This window comes from Cololabis saira, unplaced genomic scaffold (genome assembly GCF_033807715.1).
Source record: "Cololabis saira isolate AMF1-May2022 unplaced genomic scaffold, fColSai1.1 scf031, whole genome shotgun sequence".
NCBI classification, from domain to species: domain Eukaryota; kingdom Metazoa; phylum Chordata; class Actinopteri; order Beloniformes; family Belonidae; genus Cololabis; species Cololabis saira.
The window spans coordinates 110,001-123,583 of NW_026906195.1; the positions used below are offsets into that span (position 1 = coordinate 110,001).

At 45.1% G+C, this 13,583-nt stretch overlaps 35 non-coding genes and 1 pseudogene across 35 annotated transcripts; all 36 read left to right on the top strand.

Annotated features, from left to right (window-relative positions):
* Positions 1–199: 199 nt before the first annotated feature.
* LOC133428392 (5S ribosomal RNA) lies at positions 200–318 on the top strand. Its single transcript, XR_009773404.1, has one exon. It is a non-coding gene; the product is annotated as a 5S ribosomal RNA (ribosomal RNA).
* Positions 319–541: 223 nt separating this feature from the next.
* Positions 542–660, top strand: LOC133428888 (5S ribosomal RNA). The gene has a single exon (XR_009773877.1). It is a non-coding gene; the product is annotated as a 5S ribosomal RNA (ribosomal RNA).
* A 199-nt stretch (positions 661–859) lies between these two features.
* Positions 860–978, top strand: LOC133428820 (5S ribosomal RNA). Its single transcript, XR_009773813.1, has one exon. It is a non-coding gene; the product is annotated as a 5S ribosomal RNA (ribosomal RNA).
* A 199-nt stretch (positions 979–1,177) lies between these two features.
* LOC133428587 (5S ribosomal RNA) lies at positions 1,178–1,296 on the top strand. The gene has a single exon (XR_009773591.1). It is a non-coding gene; the product is annotated as a 5S ribosomal RNA (ribosomal RNA).
* A 217-nt stretch (positions 1,297–1,513) lies between these two features.
* LOC133428485 (5S ribosomal RNA) lies at positions 1,514–1,632 on the top strand. Its single transcript, XR_009773495.1, has one exon. It is a non-coding gene; the product is annotated as a 5S ribosomal RNA (ribosomal RNA).
* A 199-nt stretch (positions 1,633–1,831) lies between these two features.
* On the top strand, positions 1,832–1,950 carry LOC133428862 (5S ribosomal RNA). The gene has a single exon (XR_009773852.1). It is a non-coding gene; the product is annotated as a 5S ribosomal RNA (ribosomal RNA).
* Positions 1,951–2,149: 199 nt separating this feature from the next.
* LOC133428780 (5S ribosomal RNA) lies at positions 2,150–2,268 on the top strand. The gene has a single exon (XR_009773775.1). It is a non-coding gene; the product is annotated as a 5S ribosomal RNA (ribosomal RNA).
* A 199-nt stretch (positions 2,269–2,467) lies between these two features.
* Positions 2,468–2,586, top strand: LOC133428447 (5S ribosomal RNA). Its single transcript, XR_009773458.1, has one exon. It is a non-coding gene; the product is annotated as a 5S ribosomal RNA (ribosomal RNA).
* Positions 2,587–2,783: 197 nt separating this feature from the next.
* LOC133428662 (5S ribosomal RNA) lies at positions 2,784–2,902 on the top strand. Its single transcript, XR_009773662.1, has one exon. It is a non-coding gene; the product is annotated as a 5S ribosomal RNA (ribosomal RNA).
* A 199-nt stretch (positions 2,903–3,101) lies between these two features.
* On the top strand, positions 3,102–3,220 carry LOC133428352 (5S ribosomal RNA). The gene has a single exon (XR_009773388.1). It is a non-coding gene; the product is annotated as a 5S ribosomal RNA (ribosomal RNA).
* A 199-nt stretch (positions 3,221–3,419) lies between these two features.
* Positions 3,420–3,538, top strand: LOC133428674 (5S ribosomal RNA). The gene has a single exon (XR_009773674.1). It is a non-coding gene; the product is annotated as a 5S ribosomal RNA (ribosomal RNA).
* Positions 3,539–3,761: 223 nt separating this feature from the next.
* Positions 3,762–3,880, top strand: LOC133428576 (5S ribosomal RNA). The gene has a single exon (XR_009773581.1). It is a non-coding gene; the product is annotated as a 5S ribosomal RNA (ribosomal RNA).
* Positions 3,881–4,079: 199 nt separating this feature from the next.
* LOC133428541 (5S ribosomal RNA) lies at positions 4,080–4,198 on the top strand. The gene has a single exon (XR_009773548.1). It is a non-coding gene; the product is annotated as a 5S ribosomal RNA (ribosomal RNA).
* Positions 4,199–5,725: 1,527 nt separating this feature from the next.
* LOC133428551 (5S ribosomal RNA) lies at positions 5,726–5,844 on the top strand. The gene has a single exon (XR_009773557.1). It is a non-coding gene; the product is annotated as a 5S ribosomal RNA (ribosomal RNA).
* A 223-nt stretch (positions 5,845–6,067) lies between these two features.
* Positions 6,068–6,186, top strand: LOC133428568 (5S ribosomal RNA). The gene has a single exon (XR_009773573.1). It is a non-coding gene; the product is annotated as a 5S ribosomal RNA (ribosomal RNA).
* A 216-nt stretch (positions 6,187–6,402) lies between these two features.
* Positions 6,403–6,521, top strand: LOC133428818 (5S ribosomal RNA). The gene has a single exon (XR_009773811.1). It is a non-coding gene; the product is annotated as a 5S ribosomal RNA (ribosomal RNA).
* Positions 6,522–6,720: 199 nt separating this feature from the next.
* Positions 6,721–6,839, top strand: LOC133428590 (5S ribosomal RNA). Its single transcript, XR_009773594.1, has one exon. It is a non-coding gene; the product is annotated as a 5S ribosomal RNA (ribosomal RNA).
* Positions 6,840–7,062: 223 nt separating this feature from the next.
* LOC133428809 (5S ribosomal RNA) lies at positions 7,063–7,181 on the top strand. Its single transcript, XR_009773802.1, has one exon. It is a non-coding gene; the product is annotated as a 5S ribosomal RNA (ribosomal RNA).
* Positions 7,182–7,397: 216 nt separating this feature from the next.
* On the top strand, positions 7,398–7,516 carry LOC133428682 (5S ribosomal RNA). Its single transcript, XR_009773681.1, has one exon. It is a non-coding gene; the product is annotated as a 5S ribosomal RNA (ribosomal RNA).
* A 199-nt stretch (positions 7,517–7,715) lies between these two features.
* Positions 7,716–7,834, top strand: LOC133428375 (5S ribosomal RNA; annotated as a pseudogene).
* Positions 7,835–8,039: 205 nt separating this feature from the next.
* On the top strand, positions 8,040–8,158 carry LOC133428735 (5S ribosomal RNA). Its single transcript, XR_009773734.1, has one exon. It is a non-coding gene; the product is annotated as a 5S ribosomal RNA (ribosomal RNA).
* Positions 8,159–8,374: 216 nt separating this feature from the next.
* LOC133428426 (5S ribosomal RNA) lies at positions 8,375–8,493 on the top strand. Its single transcript, XR_009773438.1, has one exon. It is a non-coding gene; the product is annotated as a 5S ribosomal RNA (ribosomal RNA).
* Positions 8,494–8,692: 199 nt separating this feature from the next.
* Positions 8,693–8,811, top strand: LOC133428458 (5S ribosomal RNA). The gene has a single exon (XR_009773468.1). It is a non-coding gene; the product is annotated as a 5S ribosomal RNA (ribosomal RNA).
* Positions 8,812–9,028: 217 nt separating this feature from the next.
* On the top strand, positions 9,029–9,147 carry LOC133428394 (5S ribosomal RNA). Its single transcript, XR_009773406.1, has one exon. It is a non-coding gene; the product is annotated as a 5S ribosomal RNA (ribosomal RNA).
* Positions 9,148–9,347: 200 nt separating this feature from the next.
* LOC133428736 (5S ribosomal RNA) lies at positions 9,348–9,466 on the top strand. Its single transcript, XR_009773735.1, has one exon. It is a non-coding gene; the product is annotated as a 5S ribosomal RNA (ribosomal RNA).
* Positions 9,467–9,683: 217 nt separating this feature from the next.
* On the top strand, positions 9,684–9,802 carry LOC133428459 (5S ribosomal RNA). Its single transcript, XR_009773469.1, has one exon. It is a non-coding gene; the product is annotated as a 5S ribosomal RNA (ribosomal RNA).
* A 199-nt stretch (positions 9,803–10,001) lies between these two features.
* On the top strand, positions 10,002–10,120 carry LOC133428734 (5S ribosomal RNA). The gene has a single exon (XR_009773733.1). It is a non-coding gene; the product is annotated as a 5S ribosomal RNA (ribosomal RNA).
* A 217-nt stretch (positions 10,121–10,337) lies between these two features.
* On the top strand, positions 10,338–10,456 carry LOC133428554 (5S ribosomal RNA). Its single transcript, XR_009773560.1, has one exon. It is a non-coding gene; the product is annotated as a 5S ribosomal RNA (ribosomal RNA).
* A 198-nt stretch (positions 10,457–10,654) lies between these two features.
* LOC133428703 (5S ribosomal RNA) lies at positions 10,655–10,773 on the top strand. Its single transcript, XR_009773703.1, has one exon. It is a non-coding gene; the product is annotated as a 5S ribosomal RNA (ribosomal RNA).
* Positions 10,774–10,990: 217 nt separating this feature from the next.
* LOC133428497 (5S ribosomal RNA) lies at positions 10,991–11,109 on the top strand. Its single transcript, XR_009773505.1, has one exon. It is a non-coding gene; the product is annotated as a 5S ribosomal RNA (ribosomal RNA).
* A 217-nt stretch (positions 11,110–11,326) lies between these two features.
* On the top strand, positions 11,327–11,445 carry LOC133428760 (5S ribosomal RNA). The gene has a single exon (XR_009773756.1). It is a non-coding gene; the product is annotated as a 5S ribosomal RNA (ribosomal RNA).
* A 199-nt stretch (positions 11,446–11,644) lies between these two features.
* Positions 11,645–11,763, top strand: LOC133428663 (5S ribosomal RNA). The gene has a single exon (XR_009773663.1). It is a non-coding gene; the product is annotated as a 5S ribosomal RNA (ribosomal RNA).
* Positions 11,764–11,962: 199 nt separating this feature from the next.
* LOC133428896 (5S ribosomal RNA) lies at positions 11,963–12,081 on the top strand. The gene has a single exon (XR_009773884.1). It is a non-coding gene; the product is annotated as a 5S ribosomal RNA (ribosomal RNA).
* A 217-nt stretch (positions 12,082–12,298) lies between these two features.
* On the top strand, positions 12,299–12,417 carry LOC133428475 (5S ribosomal RNA). The gene has a single exon (XR_009773485.1). It is a non-coding gene; the product is annotated as a 5S ribosomal RNA (ribosomal RNA).
* A 199-nt stretch (positions 12,418–12,616) lies between these two features.
* Positions 12,617–12,735, top strand: LOC133428395 (5S ribosomal RNA). The gene has a single exon (XR_009773407.1). It is a non-coding gene; the product is annotated as a 5S ribosomal RNA (ribosomal RNA).
* Positions 12,736–12,952: 217 nt separating this feature from the next.
* Positions 12,953–13,071, top strand: LOC133428855 (5S ribosomal RNA). Its single transcript, XR_009773846.1, has one exon. It is a non-coding gene; the product is annotated as a 5S ribosomal RNA (ribosomal RNA).
* Positions 13,072–13,583: the final 512 nt, after the last annotated feature.

A 13,583-nucleotide genomic window follows, 5' to 3' on the forward strand; every position in this document is an offset into this window, starting at 1 on the left:
TTTTCAACCAGCAGAGAGCGCTCTCACTTAATCTACCCACACATATTTCAACGTGGTAACAGCGACAGCTCACGTCCTAAAGGGTTTTTCACATGGTTAAGGCACTTTAACTCCGACAAATAAAACCAACAAATCGATGACTTATATTCTATGACTTATCTTCAACTCCATATAAGAGGTATTTCAAGCTGCAGTTTCTGCTTACGGCCATACCAGCCTGGATGCGCCCGATCTCGTCTGATCTCGGAAGCTAAGCAGGGTCGGGCCTGGTTAGTACTTGGATGGGAGACCGCCTGGGAATACCAGGTGCTGTAAGCTTTTTCAACCAGCAGAGAGCGCTCTCGCTTAATCTACCCACACAAATTTCAACGTGGTAACAGCGACAGCTCACGTCCTAAAGTGTTTTGCACATGGTTAAGGCACTTTAACTCCAACAAATAAGCGCTTCTAAATTATTATCACCAACAAATCAATGACTCATATTATATGACTTATCTTCAACTCCATATAAGAGGTATTTCAAGCTGCAGCTTCAGCTTCAGCTTACGGCCATACAAGCCTGGATGCGCCCGATCTCGTCTGATCTCAGAAGCTAAGCAGGGTTGGGCCTGGTTAGTACTTGGATGGGAGACCGCCTGGGAATACCAGGTGCTGTAAACTTTTTCAACCAGCAGAGAGCGCTCTCGCTTAATCTACCCACACATATTTCAACGTGGTAACAGCGACAGCTCACGTCCTAAAGTGTTTTGCACATGGTTAAGGCACTTTAACTCCAACAAATAAAACCAACAAATCAATGACTTATATTCTATGACTTATCTTCAACTCCATATAAGAGGTATTTCAAGCAGGAGCTTCTGCTTACGGCCATACCAGCCTGGATGCGCCCAATCTCGTCTGATCTCGGAAGCTAAGCAGGGTCGGGCCTGGTTAGTACTTGAATGGGAGACCGCCTGGGAATACCAGGTGCTGTAAGTTTTTTCAACCAGCAGAGAGCGCTCTCGCTTAATCTACCCACACATATTTCAACGTGGTAACAGCGACAGCTCACGTCCTAAAGTGTTTTGCACATGGTTAAGGCACTTTAACTCCAACAAATAAAACCAACAGATCAATGACTTATATTCTATGACTTATCTTCAACTCCATATAAGAGGTATTTCAAGCTACAGCTTCTGCTTACGGCCATACCAGCCTGGATGCGCCCGATCTCGTCTGATCTCGGAAGCTAAGCAGGGTCGGGCCTGGTTAGTACTTGGATGGGAGACCGCCTGGGAATAGCAGGTGCTGTAAGCTTTTTCAACCAGCAGAGAGCGCTCTCGCTTAATCTACCCACACATATTTCAACGTGGTAACAGCGACAGCTCACGTCCTAAAGGGTTTTTCACATGGTTAAGGCACTTTAACTCCAACAAATATGCGCTTCTAAATTATTATCACCAACAAATCAATGACTTATATTATATGACTTATCTTCAACTCCATATAAGAGGTATTTCAAGCTGCAGCTTCAGCTTACGGCCATACCAGCCTGGATGCGCCCGATCTCGTCTGATCTCGGAAGCTAAGCAGGGTCGGGCCTGGTTAGTACTTGGATGGGAGACCGCCTGGGAATATCAGGTGCTGTAAGCCTTTTCAACCAGCAGAGAGCGCTCTCGCTTAATCTACCCACACATATTTCAAAGTGGTAACAGCGACAGCTCACGTCCTAAAGTGTTTTGCACATGGTTAAGGCACTTTAACTCCAACAAATAAAACCAACAGATCAATGACTTATATTCTATGACTTATCTTCAACTCCATATAAGAGGTATTTCAAGCTACAGCTTCTGCTTACGGCCATACCAGCCTGGATGCGCCCGATCTCGTCTGATCTCGGAAGCTAAGCAGAGTCGGGCCTGGTTAGTACTTGGATGGGAGACCGCCTTGGAATAGCAGGTGCTGTAAGCTTTTTCAACCAGCAGAGAGCGCTCTCGCTTAATCTACCCACACATATTTCAACGTGGTAACAGCGACAGCTCACGTCCTAAAGTGTTTTGCACATGGTTAAGGCACTTTAACTCCAACAAATAAAACCAACAAATCAATGACTTATATTCTATGACTTATCTTCAACTCCATATAAGAGGTATTTCAAGCTACAGCTTCTGCTTACGGCCATACCAGCCTGGATGCGCCCGATCTCGTCTGATCTCGGAAGCTAAGCAGAGTCGGGCCTGGTTAGTACTTGGATGGGAGACCGCCTGGGAATAGCAGGTGCTGTAAGCTTTTTCAACCTGCAGAGAGTGCTCTCGCTTAATCTACCCACACATATTTCAACGTGGTAACAGCGACAGCTCACGTCCTAAAGGGTTTTGCACATGGTTAAGGCACTTTAACTCCAACAAATAAAACCAACAAATCAATGACTTATATGCTATGACTTATTTTCAACTCCATATAAGAGGTATTTCAAGCTGCAGCTTCTGCTTACAGCCATACCAGCCTGGATGCGCCCGATCTCGTCTGATCTCGGAAGCTAAGCAGGGTCGGGCCTGGTTAGTACTTGGATGGGAGACCGCCTGGGAATACCAGGTGCTGTAAGCTTTTTCAACCAGCAGAGAGCGCTCTCGCTTAATCTACCCACACATTTTAACGTGGTAACAGCGACAGCTCACGTCCTAAAGTGTTTTGCACATGCTTAAGGCACCTTAACTCCAACAAATAAAACCAACAGATCAATGACTTATATTCTATGACTTATCTTCAACTCCATATAAGAGGTATTTCAAGCTGCAGCTTCTGCTTACGGCCATACCAGCCTGGATGCGCCCGATCTAGTCTGATCTCGGAAGCTAAGCAGGGTCGGGCCTGGTTAGTACTTGGATGGGAGACCGCCTGGGAATACCAGGTGCTGTAAGCTTTTTCAACCAGCAGAGAACGCTCTCGCTTAATCTACCCACACATATTTCAACGTGGTAACAGCGACAGCTCACATCCTAAAGTGTTTTGCACATGGTTAAGGCACTTTAACTCCGACAAATAAAACCAACAAATCAATGACTTATATTCTATGACTTATCTTCAACTCCATATAAGAGGTATTTCAAGCTGCAGCTTCTGCTTACGGCCATACCAGCCTGGATGCGCCCGATCTCGTCTGATCTCGGAAGCTAAGCATGGTCGGGCCTGGTTAGTACTTGGATGGGAGACCGCCTGGGTTTACCAGGTGCTGTAAGCATTTTCAACCAGCAGAGAGCGCTCTCACTTAATCTACCCACACATATTTCAACGTGGTAACAGCGACAGCTCACGTCCTAAAGGGTTTTTCACATGGTTAAGGCACTTTAACTCCGACAAATAAAACCAACAAATCGATCACTTATATTCTATGACTTATCTTCAACTCCATATAAGAGGTATTTCAAGCTGCAGTTTCTGCTTACGGCCATACCAGCCTGGATGCGCCCAATCTCGTCTGATCTCGGAAGCTAAGCAGGGTCGGGCCTGGTTAGTACTTGGATGGGAGACCGCCTGGGAATACCAGGTGCTGTAAGCTTTTTCAACCAGCAGAGAGCGCTCTCGCTTAATCTACCCACACAAATTTCAACGTGGTAACAGCGACAGCTCACGTCCTAAAGTGTTTTGCACATGGTTAAGGCACTTTAACTCCAACAAATAAGCGCTTCTAAATTATTATCACCAACAAATCAATGACTCATATTATATGACTTATCTTCAACTCCATATAAGAGGTATTTCAAGCTGCAGCTTCAGCTTCAGCTTACGGCCATACCAGCCTGGATGCGCCCGATCTCGTCTGATCTCAGAAGCTAAGCAGGGTTGGGCCTGGTTAGTACTTGGATGGGAGACCGCCTGGGAATACCAGGTGCTGTAAGCTTTTTCAACCAGCAGAGAGCGCTCTCGCTTAATCTACCCAAACATATTTCAACGTGGTAACAGCGACAGCTCACGTCCTAAAGTGTTTTGCACATGGTTAAGGCACTTTAACTCCAACAAATAAAACCAACAAATCAATGACTTATATTCTATGACTTATCTTCAACTCCATATAAGAGGTATTTCAAGCTGCAGCTTCTGCTTACGGCCATACCAGCCTGGATGCGCCTGATCTCGTCTGATCTCGGAAGCTAAGCAGGGTCGGGCCTGGTTAGTACTTGGATGGGAGACCGCCTGGGAATACCAGGTGCTGTAAGCTTTTTCAACCTGCAGAGAGCGCTCTCGCTTAATCTACCCACACATATTTTAACGTGGTAACAGCGACAGCTCACGTCCTAAAGTGTTTTGTGTAGCAATCACAATGGATAACAACTTAATTGATAGGCTAATTGACCATTAATGAGAATTAGTGAAAAATGTTTAGAAAAACCAGGTTCGGCTGCTGAGCTCAATGTGTATAGTGTGAATGACCAACCAGAGGCAGAAACGTTTCAAGTTGAATATGCATATTAATATTTAAACAAACAAACAAAAAAACACATTTGCATTAATATTGAAAATAACAAACTGGGGCCCTTTAAGTTGTTCAATGTTCAAGGTTCAATGTTCAGTTCAGTCAGTCAGTTCAGACTTAAGGATTTGGGATTGGGACTGGGGTTTGGACTGGGGCTTGGGCAGAGGTTGGGACTGGGGTTTGGACTGGGGGGTTCTCCCTATTGGGGAGAAGGCACAAGCCTACCACACATGATGGGGACTGTGGGAGGAGAGTCCAGGCTCGATCTCAGGTTCAGTTCCAGGACTGGGGAAAGCTCACCATCTAACACAAAAAACCTGGCCTGAAAGGCCAGGTGAAACGAACCAAAAATCAGTGTTTGTTGCAACAATTCAATCATTCATAAATCAAACAATTCTTCTTTTCAAATTCTTTTAGCATGCTTTTAGATCATTTTAAATGCTTTTAAATGCTTTTTAAATGCTTTTAAATCACAATATTTTTCCAAAATCAATTACTTCATGAGCTCAAATAATCATTTCAAAACAAACCAAAAGTTATAAATCAACTCAAAATAAATACAGCTCAAGCCATCAGATATAAGAGCTCAGTGTTCAGGCATTGTGGCCTGGTGAACATTCAACCATTAGCTTTCAAACATTAGCTTTCAAACATTAGCTTGTTTTTGTATAAACCTCAATGTTAACCGATCAACCAAACCAGTGACTATAGTTTGAGTAAACTCACCGCTGAGTAGGAATGAAATCTCTGGCACACAGCCGGGCAGCACACCTAACACTGCTAACACTGCTTGAGCACACCAAACATTTAGCTGGCAGGAAGTGGACTGAGGAGGAAGTGAAGGGGGATGTGACATCACTAAAAGCTTTGACTGTCAGGAACAGACAGGAGTGGTAACCATGGCTACCTGGGTTACATTTGCACATGCTTAAGGCACCTTAACTCCAACAAATAAGCGCTTCTAAATTATTATCACCAACAAATAAATGACATATATTCTATGACTTATCTTCAACTCCATATAAGAAGTATTTCAAGCTGCAGCTTCTGCTTACGGCCATACCAGCCTGGATGCGCCTGATCTCGTCTGATCTCGGAAGCTACAGCTTCCGAGCTGCAAAACACTTTAGGACAGCGACAGCTCACGTCCTAAAGTGTTTTGCACATGGTTAAGGCACTTTAACTCCAACAAATAAAACCAACAGATCAATGACTTATATTCTATGACTTATCTTCAACTCCATATAAGAGGTATTTCAAGCTGCAGCTTCTGCTTACGGCCATACCAGCCTGGATGCGCCCGGTCTCGTCTGATCTCGGAAGCTAAGCAGGGTCGGGCCTGGTTAGTACTTGGATGGGAGACCGCCTGGGAATACCAGGTGCTGTAAGCTTTTTCAACCTGCAGAGAGCGCTCTCGCTTAATCTACCCACACATATTTAAACGTGGTAACAGCGACAGCTCACGTCCTAAAGTGTTTTGCACATGGTTAAGGCACTTTAACTCCAACAAATAAGTGCTTCTAAATTATTATCACCAACAAATCAATGACTTATATTATATGACTTATCTTCAACTCCATATAAGAGGTATTTCAAGCTGCAGCTACAGCTTCAGCTTACGGCCATACCAGCCTGGATGCGCCTGATCTCGTCTGATCTCGGAAGCTAAGCAGGGTCGGGCCTGGTTAGTACTTGGATGGGAGACCGCCTGGGAATACCAGGTGCTGTAAGCATTTTCAACCAGCAGAGAGCGCTCTCGCTTAATCTACCCACACATATTTCAACGTGGTAACAGCGACAGCTCACGTCCTAAAGTGTTTTGCACATGGTTAAGGCACTTTAACTCCAACAAATAAGCGCTTCTAAATTATTATCACCAACAAATCAATGACTTGTATTATATACTTATCTTCAACTCCATTTAAGAAGTATTTCAAGCTGCAGCTTCAGCTAACGGCCATACCAGCCTGGATGAGCCCGATCTCGTCTGATCTCGGAAGCTAAGCAGGGTCGGGCCTGGTTAGTACTTGGATGGGAGACCGCCTGGGAATACCAGGTGTTGTAAGCTTTTTCAACCAGCAGAGAGCGCTCTCGCTTAATCTACCCACACATATTTCAACGTGGTAACAGCGACAGCTCACGTCCTAAAGTGTTTTGCACATGGTTAAGGCACTTTAACTCCAACAAATAAAACCAACAGATCAATGACTTATATTCTATGACTTATCTTCAACTCCATATAAGAGGTATTTCAAGCTGCAGCTTCTGCTTACGGCCATACCAGCCTGGATGCGCCCGGTCTCGTCTGATCTCGGAAGCTAAGCAGGGTCGGGCCTGGTTAGTACTTGGATGGGAGACCGCCTGGGAATACCAGGTGCTGTAAGCATTTTCAACCTGCAGAGAGCGCTCTCGCTTAATCTACCCACACATATTTCAACGTGGTAACAGCGACAGCTCACGTCCTAAAGTGTTTTGCACATGGTTAAGGCACTTTAACTCCAACAAATAAGTGCTTCTAAATTATTATCACCAACAAATCAATGACTTATATTATATGACTTATCTTCAACTCCATATAAGAGGTATTTCAAGCTGCAGCTTCAGCTTCAGCTTACGGCCATACCAGCCTGGATGCGCCCGATCTCGCCTGATCTCGGAAGCTAAGCAGGGGCGGGCTTGGTTAGTACTTGGATGGGAGACCGCCTGGGAATACCAGGTGCTGTAAGCTTTTTCAACCAGCAGAGAGCGCTCTCGCTTAATCTACCCACACATATTTCAACGTGGTAACAGCGACAGCTCACGTCCTAAAGTGTTTTGCACATGGTTAAGGCACTTTAACTCCAACAAATAAGCGCTTCTAAATTATTATCACCAACAAATCAATGACTTGTATTATATACTTATCTTTAACTCCATATAAGAAGTATTTCAAGCTGCAGCTTCAGCTTACGGCCATACCAGCCTGGATGCGCCCGATCTCATCTGATCTCGGAAGCTAAGCAGGGTCGGGCCTGGTTAGTACTTGGATGGGAGACAGCCTGGGAATACCAGGTGCTGTAAGCTTTTTCAACCAGTTGAGAACGGTCTCGCTTAATCTAGCCACACATATTTCAACGTGGTAAGAGCGACAGCTCACGTCCTAAAGTCTTTTGCACATGGTTAAGGCACTTTAACTCCAACAAATAAAACCAACAAATCAATGAGTTATATTCTATGACTTATCTTCAACTCCATATCAGAGGTATTTCAAGCTGCAGCTTCTGCTTACGCCCATACCAGCCTGGATGCGCCCAATCTCGTCTGATCTCGGAAGCTAAGCAGGGTCGGGCCTGGTTAGTACTTGGATGGGAGACAGCCTGGGAATACCAGGTGCTGTAAGCTTTTTCAACCAGCAGAGAACGGTCTCGCTTAATCTAGCCACACATATTTCAACGTGGTGACAGCGACAGCTCACGTCCTAAAGTGTTTTGCACATGGTTAAGGCACTTTAACTCCAACAAATAAAACCAACAAATCAATGACTTATATCATATGACTTATCTTCAACTCCATATAAGAGGTATTTCAAGCTGCAGCTTCAGCTTCAGCTTACGGCCATACCAGCCTGGATGCGCCCAATCTCGTCTGATCTCGGAAGCTAAGCAGGGTAGGGCCTGGTTAGTACTTGGATGGGAGACCGCCTGGGAATACCAGGTGCTGTGAGCTTTTTCAACCAGCAGAGAGCGCTCTCGCTTAATCTACCCACACATATTTCAACGTGGTAACAGCGACAGCTCACGTCCTAAAGTGTTTTGCACATGGTTAAGGCACTTTAACTCCAACAAATAAGCGCTTCTAAATTATTATCACCAACAAATCAATGACTTGTATTATATACTTATCTTCAACTCCATATAAGAAGTATTTCAAGCTGCAGCTTCAGCTTACGGCCATACCAGCCTGGATGCGCCCGATCTCATCTGATCTCGGAAGCTAAGCAGGGTCGGGCCTGGTTAGTACTTGGATGGGAGACCGCCTGGGAATACCAGGTGCTGTAAGCTTTTTCAACCAGCAGAGAACGGTCTCGCTTAATCTAGCCACACATATTTCAACGTGGTAACAGCGACAGCTTACGTCCTAAAGTGTTTTGCACATGGTTAAGGCACTTTAACTCCAACAAATAAAACCAACAAATCAATGACTTATATTCTATGACTTATCTTCAACTCCATATAAGAGGTATTTCAAGCTGCAGCTTCTGCTTACGGCCATACCAGCCTGGATGCGCCCGATCTCGTCTGATCTCGGAAGCTAAGCAGGGTCGGGCCTGGTTAGTACTTGGATGGGAGACCGCCTGGGAATACCAGGTGCTGTAAGCATTTTCAACCAGCAGAGAGCGCTTTCGCTTAATCTACCCACACAAATTTCAACGTGGTAACAGCGACAGCTCATGTCCTAAAGTGTTTTGCACATGGTTAAGGCACTTTAACTCCAACAAATAAGCGCTTCTAAATTCTTATCACCAAGAAATCAATGACTTATATTCTATGACTTATCTTCAACTCCATATAAGAGGTATTTCAAGCAGCAGATTCTGCTTACGGCCATACCAGCCTGGATGCGCCCGATCTCGTCTGATCTCGGAAGCTAAGCAGGGTCGGGCCTGGTTAGTACTTGGATGGGAGACCGCCTGGGAATACCAGGTGCTGTAAGCTTTTTCAACCAGCAGAGAACGCTCTCGCTTAATCTACCCACACATATTTCAACGTGGTAACAGCGACAGCTCACGTCCTAAAGTGTTTTGCACATGGTTAAGGCACTTTAATTCCAAACAAATAAAACCAACAAATAAATGACTTATATTCTATGACTTATCTTCAACTCCATATAAGAGGTATTTCAAGCTGCTGCTTCTGCTTACGGCCATACAAGCCTGGATGCGCCCGATCTCGTCTGATCTCGGAAGCTAAGCAGGGTCGGGCCTGGTTAGTACTTGGATGGGAGACCGCCTGGGAATACCAGGTGCTGTAAGCATTTTCAACCAGCAGAGAGCGCTCTCGCTTAATCTACCCACACATATTTCAACGTGGTAACAGCGACAGCTCACGTCCAAAAGTGTTTTTCACATGGTTAAGGCACTTTAACTCCAACAAATAAACGCTTCTAAATTATTATCACCAACAAATCAATGACTTATATTATATGACTTATCTTCAACTCCATATAAGAGGTATTTCAAGCAGTAGCTTCTGCTTACGGCCATACCAGCCTGGATGCGCCCGATCTCGTCTGATCTCGGAAGCTAAGCAGGGTCGGGCCTGGTTAGTACTTGGATGGGAGACCGCCTGGGAATACCAGGTGCTGTAAGCATCTTCAACCAGCAGAGAGCGCTCTCGCTTAATCTACCCACACATATTTCAACGTGGTAACAGCAACAGCTCACGTCCTAAAGTGTTTTGCACATGGTTAAGGCACTTTAACTCCAACAAATAAAACCAACAAATCAATGACTTATATTCTATGACTTATCTTCAACTCCATATAAGAGGTATTTCAAGCTGCAGCTTCTGCTTACGGCCATACCAGCCTGGATGCACCCGATCTCGTCTGATCTCGGAAGCTAAGCAGGGTCGGGCCTGGTTAGTACTTGGATGGGAGACCGCCTGGGAATACCAGGTGCTGTAAGCTTTTTCAACCAGCAGAGAGCGCTCTCGCTTAATCTACCCACACATATTTCAACGTGGTAACAGCGACAGCTCATGTCCTAAAGTGTTTTGCACATGGTTAAGGCACTTTAACTCCAACAAATAAGTGCTTCTAAATTATTATCACCAACAAATCAATGACTTATATTATATGACTTATCTTCAACTCCATATAAGAGGTATTTCAAGCTGCAACTTCAGCTTACGGCCATACCAGCCTGGATGCGCCCGATCTCATCTGATCTCGGAAGCTAAGCAGGGTCGGGCCTGGTTAGTACTTGGATGGGAGACCGCCTGGGAATACCAGGTGCTGTAAGCATTTTCAACCAGCAGAGAGCGCTCTCGCTTAATCTACCCACACATATTTCAACGTGGTAACAGCGACAGCTCACGTCCTAAAGTGTTTTGCACATGGTTAAGGCACTTTAACTCCAACAAATAAACCAACAAATCAATGACTTATATTCTATGACTTATCTTCAACTCCATATAAGAGGTATTTCAAGCAGCAGATTCTGCTTACGGCCATACCAGCCTGGATGCGCCCGATCACGTCTGATCTCGGAAGCTAAGCCGGGTCGGGCCTGGTTAGTACTTGGATGGGAGACCGCCTGGGAATACCAGGTGCTGTAAGCATTTTCAACCAGCAGAGAGCGCTCTCGCTTAATCTACCTACACATATTTCAACGTGGTAACAGCGACAGCTCACGTCCTAAAGTGTTTTGCACATGGTTAAGGCACTTTAACTCCAACAAATAAGCGCTTCTAAATTATTATCACCAACAAATCAATGACTTGTATTATATGACTTATCTTCAACTCCATATAAGAAGTATTTCAAGCTGCAGCTTCAGCTTATGGCCATACCAGCCTGGATGCGCCCGATCTCGTCTGATCTCGGAAGCTAAGCAGGGTCGGGCCTGGTTAGTACTTGGATGGGAGACCGCCTGGGAATACCAGGTGCTGTAAGCTTTTTCAACCAGCAGAGAGCGCTCTCGCTTAATCTACCCACACATATTTCAACGTGGTAAGAGCGACAGCTCACGTCCAAAAGTGTTTTGCACATGGTTAAGGCACTTTAACTCCAACAAATAAGCGCTTCTAAATTATTATCACCAACAAATCAATGACTTATATTATATGACTTATCTTCAACTCCATATAAGAGGTATTTCAAGCTGCAGCTTCAGCTTACGGCCATACCAGCCTGGATGCGCCCGATCTCGTCTGATCTCGGAAGCTAAGCAGCGTCGGGCCTGTTTAGTACTTGGATGGGAGACCGCCTGGGAATATCAGGTGCTGTAAGCTTTTTCAACCAGCAGAGAGCGCTCTCGCTTAATCTACCCACACATATTTCAACGTGGTAACAGCGACAGCTCACGTCCTAAAGTGTTTTGCACATGGTTAAGGCACTTTAGCTCCAACAAATAAAACCAACAAATCAATGACTTATATTCTATGACTTATCTTCAACTCCATATAAGAGGTATTTCAAGCTGCAGCTTCAGCTTACGGCCATACCAGCCTGGATGCGCCCGATCTCGTCTGATCTCGGAAGCTAAGCAGGGTCGGGCCTGGTTAGTACTTGGATGGGAGACCGCCTCGGAATATCAGGTGCTGTAAGCTTTTTCAACCAGCAGAGAGCGCTCTCGCTTAATCTACCCACACATATTTCAACGTGGTAACAGCGTCAGCTCACGTCCTTAAGGGTTTTGCACATGGTTAAGGCACTTTAACTCCAACAAATAAAACCAACAAATCAATGACTTATATGCTATGACTTATCTTCAACTCCATATAAGAGGTATTTCAAGCAGCAGATTCTGCTTACGGCCATACCAGCCTGGATGCGCCCGATATCGTCTGATCTCGGAAGCTAAGCAGGGTCGGGCCTGGTTAGTACTTGGATGGGACACCGCCTCGGAATACCAGGTGCTGTAAGCATTTTCAACCAGCAGAGAGCGCTCTCGCTTAATCTACCTACACATATTTCAACGTGGTAACAGCGACAGCTCACGTCCTAAAGTGTTTTGCACATGGTTAAGGCACTTTAACTCCAACAAATAAGCGCTTCTAAATTATTATCACCAACAAATCAATGACTTGTATTATATGACTTATCTTCAACTCCATATAAGAAGTATTTCAAGCTGCAGCTTCAGCTTATGGCCATACCAGCCTGGATGCGCCCGATCTCGTCTGATCTCGGAAGCTAAGCAGGGTAGGGCCTGGTTAGTACTTGGATGGGAGACCGCCTGGGAATACCAGGTGCTGTAAGCTTTTTCAACCAGCAGAGAGCGCTCTCGCTTAATCTACCCACACATATTTCAACGTGGTAAGAGCGACAGCTCACGTCCAAAAGTGTTTTGCACATGGTTAAGGCACTTTAACTCCAACAAATAAAACCAACAAATCAATGACTTATATTCTATGACTTATCTTCAACTCCATATAAGAGGTATTTCAAGCTGCAGCTTCTGCTTACGGCCATACCAGCCTGGATGCGCCCGATCTCGTCTGATCTCGGAAGCTAAGCAGGGTCGGGCCTGGTTAGTACTTGGATGGGAGACCGCCTGGGAATACCAGGTGCTGTAAGCTTTTTCAACCAGCAGAGAGCGCTCTCGCTTAATCTACCCACACATATTTCAACGTGGTAACAGCGACAGCTCACGTCCAAAAGTGTTTTTCACATGGTTAAGGCACTTTAACTCCAACAAATAAGCGCTTCTAAATTATTATCACCAACAAATCAATGACTTATATTATATGACTTATCTTCAACTCCATATAAGAGATATTTCAAGCTGCAGCTTCTGCTTACGGCCATACCAGCCTGGATGCGCCCGATCTCGTCTGATCTCGGAAGCTAAGCAGGGTCAGGCCTGTTTAGTACTTGGATGGGAGACTGCCTGGGAATACCAGGTGCTGTAAGCTTTTTCAACCAGCAGAGAGCGCTCTCGCTTAATCTACCCACACATATTTCAACGTGGTAACAGCGACAGCTCACGTCCTAAAGTGTTTTGCACATGGTTAAGGCACTTTAACTCCAACAAATAAAACCAACAAATCAATGACTTATATTCTATGACTTATCTTCAACTCCATATAAGAGATATTTCTAGCTGGAGCTTCTGCTTACGGCCATACCAGCCTGGATGCGCCCTCTGACTTCCTGTTTGTGCAGGAAGAGTGACGTGGCAGTTTGGTTCATGGTGGATGAAGGAGAGACAAAGTTCAGATTGGAAAACAAACGAAAAAGGCTCAGAGAAGTGGAGAACAACAACACCTCCCCCGGCAGCAGTTGCTGCAGGGGGGCTACTCCAAGGGAGTATAAAAAAACTAAAACGGATTACTCGGTGATGAAGGTGGATAACGGACTGGACATGAGCTCAGCTATGACGGACAAAATGGAGTCGGAGGGGATCCCAAGGCAAAAGATGGCCCGC